The 15,509-nt window shown below is 47.3% G+C and overlaps 1 protein-coding gene and 1 pseudogene across 1 annotated transcript in view; one reads left to right on the top strand and one right to left on the bottom strand.

Moving 5' to 3' along the window:
• The window catches only part of PPP2R5B (protein phosphatase 2 regulatory subunit B'beta), a 163,388-nt gene that overhangs the window by 12,733 nt on the left and 135,146 nt on the right, over positions 1-15,509 (bottom strand). The gene's annotated exons all lie outside the window — the stretch shown is intronic.
• Positions 11,305-11,483, top strand: LOC130277905 (U2 spliceosomal RNA; annotated as a pseudogene).

The following is a 15,509-nucleotide window of genomic DNA, read 5'->3' as shown; positions in this document are numbered from 1 at the left end:
AATTTTTCAAAAAATTTTGAAACTCGCTTTTTTCAGGGACCAGTTCAGTTTTGAAGTGGATTTGAAGGGTCTTCATATTAGAAATACCCCACAAATTACCCCATTATAAAAACTGCACCCCCCAAAGTATTCAAAATGACATTCAGTAAGCGTTTTAACCCTTTAGGGGTTTCACAGGAATAGCAGCAAAGTGAAGGAGAAAATTCACAATCTTCATTTTTTACACTCGTATGTTCTTGTAGAAAGAAAGAAAATTTTTACTTGTATTTGAAACCCAATTTCTCTCGAGTAAGCACATACCTCATATGTCTATGTTAATTGTTCGGCGGGCGCAGTAGAGGGCTCAGAAGGGAAGGAGCGACAAATGGTTTTTGGGGGGCATGTCACCTTTAGGAAGCCCCTATGGTGCCAGAACAGCAAAAAAAAAAACACATGGCATACCATTTTGGAAACTAGACCCCTCAGGGAACGTAACAAGGGGTAAAGTGAACCTTAATACCCTACAGGTGTTTCACGACTTTTGCATATGTAAAAAAAAATTAAAAATTTTACCTAAAATGCTTGGTTTCCCAAAAAATTTACATTTTTACAAAGGGTTAAAGCAGAAACCACCCACCAAAATTTGAAGCCCAATTTCTCCCGATTCAGAAAACACCCCATATGGGGGTGAAAAGTGCTCTGCTGGCGCACTACAGGTCTCAGAAGAGAAGGAGTCACATTTGGCTTTTTGAAAGCAAATTTTGCTCTGGGTGCATGCCGCATTTAGGAAGCCCCTATGGTGCCAGAACAGCAAAAAAAAAAAACACGTGGCATACCATTTTGGAAACTAGACCCCTCGGGGAACGTAACAAGGGGTTAAGTAAACCTTAATACCCCACAGGCGTTTCACGACTCTTGCATATGTAAAAAAAAAAATTTATTTTTTTTTTACCTAAAATGCTTCTTTTCCCAAAAATTTAAAATTTTTAAAAAGGGTAAAACCAGAAAATACCCCCCAAAATTTGTAACACAATTTCTCCCGAGTACGGCGATACCCCATATGTGACCCTAAACTGTTGCCTTGAAATACGACAGGGCTCCAAAGTGAGAGCGCCATGCGCATTTGAGGCCTAAATTAGGGATTGCATAGGGGTGGACATAGGGGAATTCTACGCCAGTGATTCCCAAACAGGGTGCCTCCAGCTGTTGTAAAACTCCCAGCATGCCTGGACAGTCAGTGGCTATCTGGCAATACTGGGAGTAGTTGTTTTGCAACAGCTGGAGGCTCCGTTTTGGAAACCATGGCGTATCAGACGTTTTTCATTTTTATTGGGGAGGGGAGGGTTGCTGTGTAGGGGTATGTGTATATGTAGTGTTTTTTACTTTTTATTTTATTTTGTGTTAGTGTAGTGTAGTGTTTTTAGGGTACAGTCGCACGGGCGGGGGTTCACAGTAGATTCTCGCTGGCAGTTTGAGCTGCGGCAGAAAATTTGCTGTAGCTCAAACTTGTAGCCCGATACTTACTGTAAACCTCCGCCCATGTGAGTGTACCCTGTACATTCACATGGGGGGGGGGGGGGGGCATCCAGCTGTTGCAAAACTACAACTCCCAGCATGCACTGACAGACTGTACATGCTGAGAGTTTCAGTTTTGCAACAGCTGTAGGCACACTGGTTATGTATCACTGAGTTTGTGACATTACTCAGTGTTTCAAAACCAGTGTGCCTCCAGCTGTTGCAAAACTACAACTCCCAGCATGTACGGTGCATGGTGTAAGGTGACTGCTGGGAGTTGTAGTTTGGAACAGCTGGAGGCACACCGATCGTGAAACACTGAGTTAGGTAAAAAACCAGTGTGCCTTCAGCTGTTGCAAAACTACAACTCTCAGCAGTCACCGACAACCAATGGGCATGCTGGGAGTTGTAGTTATGCAACCAGCAGATGCACCACTACAACTCCCAGCATGCACTTTAGCTGTTTGTGCAAGCTGGGAGTTGTAGTTATACAACAGCTGAAGGTACACTTTTCCATAGAAAAAATGTGCCTCCAGCTGTTGCAAAACCATAAGTCTCAGCATGCCCATAAGGGAATGCTGGGAGTTGTGGTGGTCTGCCTCCTGCTGTTGCATAATTACATATCCCAGCATGCCCCTTTTGCATGCTGGGAGCTGTTGCTAAGCAACAGCAGGAGGCTGTCACTCACCTCCTGCTGCTGCTCCGTCGCAGGACAGTCCCTCGCCGCCGCCGTCGCTCCTGGGGCCCTGATCCCAACAGGGACGCCGGGGATCGGGGTCCCCAGCACCCGGGGTCTTCTTCCCGCACCCGCTCACGTCCTCCGGAAGAGGGGCGGAGCAGGTGCGGGAGTGACACCCGCAGCAGGCGCCCTGATTGGTCAGCCGTTAAACCGGCCGACGAATCAGGGCGATCGTGAGGTGGCACCAGTGCCACCTCACCCCTGCTGGCTCTGGCTGTTCGGGGCCGTCAGAGACGGCCCCGATCAGGCAGTAATTCCGGGTCACCGGGTCACTGGAGAGCCGATTGACCCGGAATCGCCGCAGATCGCTGGACTGAATTGTCCAGCGATCTGCGACCATCGCCGACATGGGGGGGCATAATGACCCCCCTGGACGATATGCCGGGATGCCTGCTGAATGATTTCAGCAGGCATCCGGCTCCGGTCCCCAACCGGCTAGCGGTGGGGACCGGAATTCCCACGGGCGTATGGATACGCCCTGCGTCCTTAAGGACTCGGAATGCAGGGTGTATCCATATGCCCTGCGTCCTTAAGAGGTTAAGTTACAATGGCCTGATGCTACAATATTTTCAACACACAATGGACTTTCTTGGACCGTTGTAACCCAAACTCAACATACAATGCCAGAAATAGTCTAGATCCACGGCGCAAAGGAATGGCTGAGAGTCCAATCAAGGAGAGTGATGCCCTTTACGTGTACCAAGATGAGCTGATCCCTTGGACACCAGGTGAGCGTGGCTCCATTTTAGTTTTCTGTTACAATGAGTGTACTGTACGAGACCTTGCCTGTCCTCTTTGTATAAAAAGTTTTACTACTTAGGGCCACTTCCCATCTATACCACAGCAGTATGCTGGGAGATACATTCAAAATGGTACCTAAATGTATTCTGTGGTTTACCGCAAGACTTTCATTGTTTAAAAGTTGCCAAAAATGTGTCAATTTGGAGCTGTGTTTGTCTCCTTTAGTTTGTGTGTATATATTTTTTTGGGTATAGAAAAGTTCTGCATGCACTACTTTTCTGTACCACAAAAAAAAATGCTGTGGTACACAATTTTTCCCCATAGAAGTATACAAGTAAGCTATTTTATTATGTTGTATCATGTGCTATACTTTTTTATGTTTGTCTTACAGTTTTGTTTTGCAATAGCTAAAGGTAACACTGATTGATCTAACACAGTGCATTATAAACACTGCAGCTCCAGCTGTTGCAAAACTACAACTCCCAGCATGCTTGAACAGCCAAAACTTTCTCTGACTTCTGAATGACAAAGAAGCTGATCAGACATTCAGGAGTCTGTGAAAGCTGAAGACACATATAGTGACAGCTACGTTGATAAGCATCCAGCTTTAATAGGAACAGATAGAAAATGTATGCCTAAAAACTATTGTGCAGTGATTTGCAGACTGCCCAGAGAAGAAAGGGTTACAGAAAGCAGTGATTTGCAGACTGCCAGGCTGCTCCCAGATAAGTCATCCACAGTGACGGACACACCCCCTCCAGAAGGCAAAAACACAAAGCAAGAGAGCAACATATAAATGCTATTTGTTAGGGATATATAGGTCCTAGACAAATAAAAATGATATGTACATGAACAGGATTAGGTACAGAGTAACATATCCCCCCCTTTTTTTTTTTTTGCACTATGACAGGTACGCTTTAAATGCCAAGCCCCCTCCATATACCCTTAACATCATGGGTCATTGTCACGATGCCGGCTGGCAGGAGGTGGATCCTCTGTGCCAGAGAGGGATTGGCGAGGACCGCGCTAGTGGACCGGTTCTAAGCCACTACAGGTTTTCACCAGAGCCCGCCGCAAAGCGGGATGGTCTTGCTGCGGCGGTAGTGACCAGGTCGTATCCACTAGCAACGGCTCACCTCTCTGGCTGCTGAAGATACTGAAGAAAGGCGAGGTACAAGGGAGTAGGCAGTAGCAAGGTCGGACGTAGCAGAAGGTCGGGGGCAGGCGGCAAGGTTCGTAGTCAGGGGAGATAGCAAAGGTACTGGTACACAGGCTATAAAACACACAATACGCTTTCACAAGGCACAAGGGCAACAAGATCCGGCAAGGGAGTGCAAGGGAGGAGACTAGATATAGCCAGGGAACAGGTGGGAACCAATTAAGCTAATTGAGCCAGGCACCAATCATTGGTGCACTGGCCCTTTAAGTCTCAGGGAGCTGGCGCGCGCGCGCCCTAGAGAGCGGAGCCGCGCGCGCCAGCACATGACAGCAGGGGACGGGAACGGGTAAGTGACCTGGGATGCGATTCGCGAGCGGGCGCGTCCCGCTGTGCGAATCGCATCCCCAACGGCCATGACAGAGCAGCGCTCCCGGTCAGCGGGACTGACCGGGGAGCTGCAGGGAAAGAGACGCCGTGAGCGCTCCGGGGAGGAGCGGGGACCCGGAGCGCTAGGCGTAACAGTACCCCCCCCCTTAGGTCTCCCCTTCTCTTTATCGGGTAACTGCCTCCCCTGGGATGAGGACACCGGGAAAGGATGGAGGGATTCCTCAACGGCAGGCAGAACCGCAGGAGTAGGAATGGGGAGAGAGGGCAGAGGGCGGGACCTGGCACGGGGCAGTGTGACACCAGGACGAGGGCCATGAGGGGACACAGAAGCTTGCCCGATGGAACTGGGAGGGGGGGAGGGGCATTTCCTGTGGCAGGCAGAGTCCTTAATGACCTTAGGGGGACCAGATACAGGAGGAACCACAGAGTTACGGCAAGGGTTACTGGGAACCGGTTTTAGACAGTTCTTGGAACAAGAGGACCCCCAACTCTTGATCTCCCCAGTGGACCAATCCAGGGTTGGGGAATGAAGTTGAAGCCAGGGAAGTCCTAGGAGAATTTCCGAGGTGCAATTGGGGAGGACCAAAAGTTCAATCCTCTCGTGGTGAGATCCGATGCTCATAAGAAGGGGCTCCGTGCGGAAACGTATGGTACAGTCCAACCTGGCTCCGTTGACCGCGGAAATGTGGAGTGGCTTGACAAGACGGGTCACCGGAATACGGAATTTATTCACAAAGGAGTCCCGAATAAAATTCCCAGAAGCTCCAGAGTCCAGGCAGGCCACGGCTGAGAGGGGAGAGCTGGCTGAAGTGGAAATCCGAACAGGTACCGTGAGACGTGTAGAAGCCGACTTGGCATCAAGAGACGCCACACCCACGAGAGCTGAGTGCGAGCGTGCGTTTCCCAGACGTGGAGGACGGATTGGGCAATCCACCAGAAAATGTTCAGTACTGGCACAGTACAGACAAAGATTCTCTTCCTTACGGCGATTCCTCTCTTCCAGGGTCAGGCGAGACCGATCCACTTGCATGGCCTCCTCGGCGGGAGGCCTAGGCGCAGATTGCAGTGGAGACTGTGGGAGAGGTGGCCAGAGATCTAAGTCTTTTTCCTGGCGGAGCTCTTGATGCCTCTCAGAAAAACGCATGTCAATGCGAGTGGCTAGATGAATGAGTTCATGCAGGCTAGCAGGAGTCTCTCGTGCGGCCAGAACATCTTTAATGTTGCTGGATAGGCCTTTTTTAAAGGTCGCGCAGAGAGCCTCATTATTCCAGGATAGTTCAGAAGCAAGAGTACGGAATTGTATGGCGTACTCGCCAACGGAGGAATTACCCTGGACCAGGTTCAGCAGGGCAGTCTCAGCAGAAGAGGCTCGGGCAGGTTCCTCAAAGACACTTCGAATTTCCGAGAAGAAGGAGTGAACAGAGGCAGTGACGGGGTCATTGCGGTCCCAGAGCGGTGTGGCCCATGACAGGGCTTTTCCAGACAGAAGGCTGACTACGAAAGCCACCTTAGACCTTTCAGTAGGAATCAGGTCCGACATCATCTCCAAGTGCAGAGAACATTGCGAAAGGAAGCCACGGCAAAACTTAGAGTCCCCATTAAATTTGTCCGGCAAAGACAGGCGGAGGCTAGGAGTGGCCACTCGCTGCGGAAGGGGTGCAGGAGCTGGCGGAGGAGATGATTGCTGATGAAGTTGCGACTGAAGTTGGTGCACAATGGTGGACATTTCTGACATCTGGTGGGTTAGATGGGCGATCTGTCGGGCTTGCTGGGCGACCACCGTGGTGATATCAGAGGCAACTGGCAGGGGAACCTCAGCGGGATCCATGGCCGGATCTACTGTCACGATGCCGGCTGGCAGGAGGTGGATCCTCTGTGCCAGAGAGGGATTGGCGAGGACCGCGCTAGTGGACCGGTTCTAAGCCACTACAGGTTTTCACCAGAGCCCGCCGCAAAGCGGGATGGTCTTGCTGCGGCGGTAGTGACCAGGTCGTATCCACTAGCAACGGCTCACCTCTCTGGCTGCTGAAGATACTGAAGAAAGGCGAGGTACAAGGGAGTAGGCAGTAGCAAGGTCGGACGTAGCAGAAGGTCGGGGGCAGGCGGCAAGGTTCGTAGTCAGGGGAGATAGCAAAGGTACTGGTACACAGGCTATAAAACACACAATACGCTTTCACAAGGCACAAGGGCAACAAGATCCGGCAAGGGAGTGCAAGGGAGGAGACTAGATATAGCCAGGGAACAGGTGGGAACCAATTAAGCTAATTGGGCCAGGCACCAATCATTGGTGCACTGGCCCTTTAAGTCTCAGGGAGCTGGCGCGCGCGCGCCCTAGAGAGCGGAGCCGCGCGCGCCAGCACATGACAGCAGGGGACGGGAACGGGTAAGTGACCTGGGATGCGATTCGCGAGCGGGCGCGTCCCGCTGTGCGAATCGCATCCCCAACGGCCATGACAGAGCAGCGCTCCCGGTCAGCGGGACTGACCGGGGAGCTGCAGGGAAAGAGACGCCGTGAGCGCTCCGGGGAGGAGCGGGGACCCGGAGCGCTAGGCGTAACAGTCATTAAGGGATTAAACCGTATTCCCATTTTTTCTGCAGGGGCCATGCAATCATTCAAGCAATTGTGTGTGTGGCCTGGATGCGCGATTGACTGAGTCTTGCGACGGCACAGCAAGTGAGCGCCAATCATCAAGATATGAAGCCCGTTGGCCCATCTAAAAGGGTTCACTCTCCTATTTCTACAAGATCCCACAAGTGTCAAGACACTTAGGAAGATGGATGTATATTTGGACTATTGATAGTATTAAGAATATTGGGCAGACTAGATGTACCAAATGGCTCTTATCTGCACATTCTATGGGGGAGATTTATCAAAACCAATGTAGAGGAAGAGTGGTGCAGTTGCCCATAGCAACCAATCAGATTGTTTCTTCAATTTTTCACAAGCAAGATGATTGGTTGCTATGGGCAACTGCACCACTCTTTACACAGGTTTTAATAAATCTCTGCATATGATCACTCTGTTATGTTTTTATAGAAATATTTTTTCTATTTGAGCTATATATGCAACAATATATGTATTGGGAATTAGTGTTGGGCGCGAATATTCGCATTTCGAATTCACGAATATTGCGAATATATTCGAAATTGGGAATATTCGCTTTTTTGCCGCATATTCGCATATGTGAATATTCGCATATTCCTTCTTTTCACTTGTGGGCCAATTAGAATGATGCAAATGCACTTGTCAGAGGTTATCAACAACATCCCTAGCAACCAATAGTAAAGTTGCCCACCCCCTCACTGTTTTCTTCATCCAATACGCGAATATGCGAATATTCACATATGCAAATATAACGAATACGCTAAATTCGCGAATATAGGACGAATATTCATCTATATATTCGCAATATATCGCAAATTCGAATATGGGCAATGCCGCTCATCACTATTGGGAACATTATACCGGGTATTGTCCAACATTATTGCACAATTATTGTATGAAAAATACAATATGAACTTTATGACCCTTTACACCCATGATACATGTTGATTTGTGTCCAACAAATGTTACGACCAATACGAGAGATTTTATTGGCTAATAAAGTACAATATGGTTACATTTATGACTAGATATATCAATTTCTAAAATGAAATGGAACTAGCAAAAACTGTTTCCATGGATACCACTGTTGCTAAGGAATGATGGTTACAATAGCTGTGTGATCATCGACTGACAGTAACCCGTGACACCAGAGTAACTGATTATTGCACAACATAGGTGACCCTGGACCCTAAGAGCAGCTCAAGCCAATACCCCACTGCAGTGGTCTCCAATCCACGGACTACCAGATGTTGCAAAACTACAACTCCCAGCATGCCCGGACAGCCAACGGCTGTCCAGGCATGCTGGGAGTTGTAGTTATGCAACAGCTGGAGGTCTACGGTTTGGAGACCACTAAACTACTGTATCTGGGCATTATGTAACCTTTGACTTTCTTCAATTCAGGCGTATGTTATCAATTCATGTTTTCAAATTATGTCTGATTAAAAATAAATATTTCTATTAAATTAAAGAAATACTAAAATATAATAAATACAAAAAGGGAAGGCAATTCCACCGATTCCTCACTTAAATGTCTTGTCCCGTTTTTTTTCAATTTAAGAGAAACTGAAAGGTAGTTCACCCGCACTAAACCTAATACACTGAGTTATAGTGCGGGTGAACAGCTTTAGGCTAAGTTTCTACTTGTTTTTTGGTTTGAAAAAAATGCCTGAAAAAATGCCTGTGCAATTTCCTGTGTCTGGCGTTTTTTCTGGCGGAAATAGCATTTGTGTGGAAATAGCATTTTTGGCCTTTTTGGTGTTTTTTTTTTTTTTGGTACCCAAAATTTGTTGTAGTAGTGATGGAAAAAAATGTATTTAACGAAATTTATATTTTTATAACGAAAATACATAAATACATTTTTAATAAAGTGTGTGTGTTTCACTTTTTTTCCTCCATTTTTTAGGTAGTACTATATTCCATGATGGGAGTAGTAGTACATGTACTAATAGACATATTGCCGGATGCGATCGTCCATAATATAGCAGAGATGCGGAGCGGCTCTATACAGAACTCGCATCTCTGCACTATAATTTGGCCAGTGATGTGAATAGAACATCACTCATTCATATTTTTTGCCCAGAGTGGGGATTGGCTGGATGGTTGTAGCCAATCACAGCTCTGAGGGAAATATGAATGAGTGATGTTCTATTCACATCACTGGCCGGAGTACAGTGCAGAGATGCGAGCGCTGTATAGAGCCGCTCCGCATCTCTGCTATAGATAGGACGATCACAGCGGATGTCAGGAGTGATACCCGCTGTGATCTTTCCTTAACCACAGGTACTACTACTTCCATCATGGAGCACGCTCTGTTCCATGTTGGGAGCAGTAGTACCTGCAGTTAAGGAAAAATCACAGCGGGTATCACTCTCACTGTGATCCTCCTGTATAATGTATAGATGCGGGCGGCCGCTCTTCTATGGTCCCCTGTACTGACGTACATATACACCTATTCATATTTCCCACAGAGAGTTGTGATTGGCTGGAACCATCTGGCCAATCACAACTCTCTGCGGGAAATATGAATAGGTGTAGGGGATCATAGAAGAGCGGCCGGCCGCATCTATACATTATACAAAACGATCACAACGGAACCCAGGCGATCTGTCAATTAATACAGGTACTACTACTCCCATCATGGAACAGTGTGTGTTCCATGCTGGGAGTAGTTGTACCCCCTAAAAAATAAAGAATAAAAAGTGAAAAACACTACATTTTTATTGTTGGCGGCTACATTTTTTGTGCCCTGCCCGCCCACATAAATTGATCCCCGTTTAAAAATTAATAAAAATGTTATAATAAAGATAAATTCCGTTAAATACAATTTTTTCCATCACTACTGTATCTTTTTTATTATTTCTTTTTAATGGTACCCTACGAAATGTTATTAAAAAAAGGTATCTCCATCATTTTTTGGATCACTGAAGTCCAAAAGAGAATAAAAACCACCTGAAAAAACGCCAGTTAAAACCCACATGGCGTTTTTCTTAGACTTCTATGGGAGAAAAACGCCAGGATTTCAGGGAAAAAAACTCCAGTGGCTCAACATGCTGCGATTTAGAAAAGCCACCAAGGAGCTAAAAACTCCCCCAAAAAAGTGAAAAATGCCAAAAGGATTAAAACAAACCTGCCAAACTGAAAAACGGCAAGTGGAAAAAGAATTTAGCGATTTCTTATTGATTTACAGCTAACATCTTGCCACAGCGTTTTTTGGCCAAAAAAACGCCATGCGGCAGAATTGGCGTTTTTCTTGGTGCCCCCCCCCCCCCCCCCCCCAAAAAAAAAAACAAGTAGAAACTTAGCCTCAAAAAGAGGAGTTACACACATTTATCTGTGAAGTAGTTGCTAAGTTATGTAAATATCTTGGTTCTTATTTTGCAGTTGTGTGCAATGGAGGTGGGAAGCCAGCTCACCAAGCTCCCCTGCATCCTCCAAATTCACTGCCCAGCCCACCCCTCTCATGATCATGCAAATGTATTCACTAGCCTGCTGGTGTGTGTTTGTGTGTGTGTGTGTGTGTGTGTGGGGGGGGGGGTGGGGGGTGCTCTGTTCTCTGAGCAAAGCGCAGGTGCCACTGCCTTCTGGGTGTAGCGAGGCAGCGCTGCCTGCATAAAGCTCACCCCCACCAGCAGGCTCTCACTTCCTAGTGATATGAGAGTGAAGATATTAGCATATTCAGCAAGGAGGAGGGCCAGGCAGTGAATATTGATGAGGCCTCTATTGCGCAGGTGGGTTCTGACACTGAGATAGAGGTGCAGTATTCAAAATGAAAGTGAAATGTGTGGATCTGGTTCTAGTACATTTTTCCTGAGTCTGGCTAATGCATCCTGCATTGCTGTGAGGATGCCCAGGCCAATCTAGACTTAGACGAAGGCACATTACATCTGGCCTCAGCGTCCAGGCTCATATATATATATATATATATATATATATATATATATATATAGGGGAATATGCAAAGTAGCTCATGGCCTAACCTGAATCTCCGTTACACCTGAAGAGGTGTCCTCTCCCTGAGGAAAGTACTGACCCCTTTTAAAGCCTCAGGCCTCTCACCACAGCCAAGCCAGATCACCCTGCTCTGTACTGACGAGGGGCAAAAACCCTGAAACAGCTGTCTGCAGATGGGTAGAAACTTCCCTTTTGGGGAGTAGTCTGGCTTGGCATAAAATCCCGATCGCTTCTCGGCCTTTTGGCTAAGATCAAGTGTAGTATCTGTTCTTATCAGTTTTTCATGCCGGTGGACAGTAACGCCGATGTGGGGATGGGTGCTGCATGGAGGATGCAGGTGTACCGGGGCTTTCCGGGGCTGGTTCTGAGGAATCAGCTCGACGGCTGCCCCGATGTGATCTGTTTCCTCCGGGTCTCGCCATGAGGCTGAGAGGGTCTAGAGCCGAGGTACTTTTGTGCCTCGGGGAGTGGTGACCCTGAGGTGCCGAAACTCACTGGGAGAATAGACTCACTGAGTTGAAGCACGGGCACCATAATCTCTTCACCTTGTGGCACTCACCTCTTGATTCCCGGCCTTCTGGCTAGGATCAGAGAAATTTTTATAGATCCGGCCGGATGTCCGGGCAGTATATCTGCACACATTCACTTATTTATTTCTTTTTTGTCTCACTGTGTCACTTTTTGCGTGTTGTGTGTTCACAGGATTTGTCAGGATGCGGTAGCCCTTCTGGGTGTCCCTCCTGGCGGTCTAGGGGAGGTGTGTGTGGCCATTAGGTTCCGCACCTCCCTGCAAACACCCCGGGTACTCCTGCTTTGGCAGGGTACCTACCGTAATCGGCTCTGCGGGCAGATACCTTGGCTAACGCCAAGGGGGATGCCGGGAGCATTTGTGGTCCCCTAGTAGCTTCGGCGAAAAGGGACATCGAACCTGGAACCTCGCAGGTACCTTTTGGTCCGGAGGCGAAGGGTAAGGTTTGTTGGGGGGCCTCTCTCCTATCGGAGAAGGGCTTGCGATAGACCGCATCCTTTGTGCATGTTTTTTTTAGTGTAACACGTTTGCACTTTTTCTTGCACTTTGGGTGAATCGAAAGCACGTTCCTCGGCTTTAGATAAAAAAAAAAAAAAAAACAGCTGTCTGCAGATGGGTTGAAACTTCCCTTTTGGGGAGTAGTCTGGCTTGGCATATATCCCATTCAGCTTTTTATATTCCTTAACAGGAGCTAAGCTGATACCAGGGAACACTACCTGAAAAGGTTGTGTAATGAGCTACTTTGCATATTCCCCTACCCAGAATGCCTGCGGAGTGCTAAATGGCCTAACCTGAATCTCCGTTACACCTGAAGAGGTGTCCTCTCCCTGAGGAAAGTACTGACCCCTTTTAAAGCCTCAGGCCTCTCACCACAGCCAAGCCAGATCACCCTGCTCTGTACTGACGAGGGGCAAAAACCCCGAAACAGCTGTCTGCAGATGGGTTGAAACTTCCCTTTTGGGGAGTAGTCTGGCTTGGCATATATCCCATTCAGCTTTTTATATTCCTTAACAGGAGCTAAGCTGATACCAGGGAACACTACCTGAAAAGGTTGTGTAATGAGCTACTTTGCATATTCCCCTACCCAGAATGCCTGCGGAGTGCTAAAAGGCCTAACCTGAATCTCCGTTACACCTGAAGAGGTGTCCTCTCCCTGAGGAAAGTACTGACCCCTTTTATATATATATATATATATATATATATATGTATATATATATATATATATATATATATATATTGTGATCAGGTGGCAAGGTGCTCACCCTGAAGATTCTCTCACCTGCCTCTTAAGTAATGAGGGAGCAGGGAAGGGAGGTGTATATAAGATGGACACTCAGTCTGGTCTGTGCTCTCCCTGGGAAACAGTATGCTGGCTGTTAGAGGGGGAGACACGCAGGGCCTGTTTAGGTAACACGCAGAAGGCGCTGCGAGTGGTCCAAGAAGTGGTGTGAACTGTGTGTAACAGGTTGCAGGAGACACATGTTTAACTGGCTGAGGGTAGCTCACCAGTTCGTAGTCAGGGCAGGCTGATATGTGTAGTCAGTGACCAGAGGGTCTAGGACTTTATTTTGTTCCTGTTTCTGTTTTGTTTTACCTCTAAAGAGACAACTTGAGGAGGAAGTCAAGGCGAAGAATGCCCTTGCACATGCTCTTCAATCTGCTCGTCATGACAATGACTTGCTCCGTGAGCAGTATGAGGAGGCCCTGGAACAAGTTGAGACTCTGAAACATGAAAAAACAAGAACTTGCAACAGGAGATCTCAGATCTATCTGAACAGATTGGTGAGAGTGGAAAATTTATCAATGAGTTAGAGAAGACCAAGAAACAGTTGCTGGACAGTGAGAAGATGATCTCTGAAAAGCTCAAGAGTGAGCAGCTGAAATATATAAAGCTGGAAGATGACATGAAGATCTTAAAAGAGAGCCTGGAAGCGCAGAACGAAACGCGCAGAAGGTCCCACGTAGCTGCCTTGGTTTTGCTGGGAGCGCAACTCTACGAGTAGGTGGCTGTGCTGGCGGACAATGAACAGTTGAGGAAACAATTGCTGTCTTTGGAAGATACTGTCAGGGACTTGACAGAGTTACTTGACAGTGAGAGGATGAAGTCCGCTAAGCTCCAGTGTAAGCAGTGAAAATGTGAGAAAAAGGAAGAGGACCAGGAAGTTCTAAAAGAGAGCAGAGACCAAGCTATGGTGGAATTGGCTCAAGAAAGGCTTCTGGGGCAGAAGTTACGGGATACAGGGATGCTTTCTTTGAAGCCTGGTAAAAAGTCCTCTAATGCTAAGATTGAGGCGAAGCCCTGTAAGAAGTCCTCTGAAGCTAGGACTGAGCTGAAACCTAGCGTGAAATCCTCTGAAGTGGAGACTAAAGAAAAGTCAGGCGGGAAATCCTCTGAACCTGAGCAGACCAAAAATTCTGAAGGTAATGCTTAGGCAGAGAAATCCTCTGAAGCAGAAGCTAAACCAGAGTCAACCTCAAAAGCTATGAGTAAAGAGAATGGCACAACTGAAGCTACAGGGGAAGAGAAGAGTAAGCCTGAAGAAGCTGCAGAGAAGAGCCGAACAGTAGTAGAAGCTGATTCTACACAAGAATCTGAAGAAGCCAAAGACTCTGAAGCCAAACCTGAGGAAGCTGGTGCCCCTGAAGAGAAAGCTGGAAGGGATGAGGTGAAACCATGTGAGAAATCCACTGAAGTCAAAACTGTGAAACCAGGTGGGAAGTCCTCTAATGTTGAAAATGAGATGGACCCAGGTCGGAGGTCCTCTGAAGCTATAGAGAACAAGACAGTGGTTGGTGAAGCCACTGAGGCCGAAAGATTCTCTGAAGCAGAGGCAGAGGTCCGGCAAGCCAGAAGAAGACAAAGGTTAGAAGCATCGGTCCTCTCGGTCCTTAATTTCAAGAACCCTGCTCACACCAGGGTGAAGAAACTGGTACTGGAGAGGTGTGACCGAGAGACTTGCAATTGGTGGCTGGTAAAAGTCCGGAAGAAAAAAGTCAAGGACTTCAGAGACTGTGGGACAAAAGTTGTCCAAGAGAAAGGAAAGGCAGATGGTTTCTGCCTTTCAACTACATGTGCTCCGTCACAGTGGTCTGAGCAAAGGGGGGGGGGGGATATGTGATAAGGTGACAAGGAAAGGGTGTATTTCCTTTGCTCACCCTGAAGATTCTCTCACCTGCTTCTTAAGTAATGAGGCAGCAGGGAAGGGAGTTGTATATAAGATGGACACTCAGTCTGGTCTGTACTCTCCCTGGGAAACAGTATGCTGACTGTTAGAGGGGGAGACACGCGGGCCCTGTTTAGGTAACACGCAGAAGGCGCTGCGAGTGGTCTAAGAAGTGGTGTGAACTGTGAGTAACATGTTGCAGGAGACACATGTTTAACTGGCTGAGGGTAGCTCACAAGTTCGTAGTCAGGGCAGGCTGATATGTGTAGTCAGTGACCAGAGGGTCTAGGACTTTATTTTGTTCCTGTTTATGTTTTGTTTTACCTGCAACCTGTGGAAATAAAGCTGGCGAGGAGCCAGACTTGTATGCGGAACTGTGGTCTGTGGTGTTATTGTGAGGAACGTGTCCCGTGGCAAGTGAGCAGGCCGATCCCAGAGCTAATCCCCAAGACTGTTCGTCACAATATATATATATATATATATATATATATATATATATTTATAGATAGATATATAGATATATATATAAACACACACATTTACTTTAGTCTGTTACTCCTTTCCTGAGTTTGAGTTCACTGGTGTCTGAAATGCTCTTTGCTTAATCTATCCTGTGTATTTTGACCCTAGGCTTACTTAATCAATTATTCTTCTGTTTTCTGTATTTGTACTGCGAGCACTGTAGGTTTGGATTTGGCTCGACTGATTACTCTTTCACTGTTAGTTTATCCCTTGTG

The sequence above is a fragment of the Hyla sarda genome, chromosome 6 (assembly GCF_029499605.1).
Source record: "Hyla sarda isolate aHylSar1 chromosome 6, aHylSar1.hap1, whole genome shotgun sequence".
NCBI lineage: Eukaryota > Metazoa > Chordata > Amphibia > Anura > Hylidae > Hyla > Hyla sarda.
The sequence above is the reverse complement of the archived record's forward strand: the minus strand, read 5'-3'. Positions and strand labels throughout refer to the sequence as shown.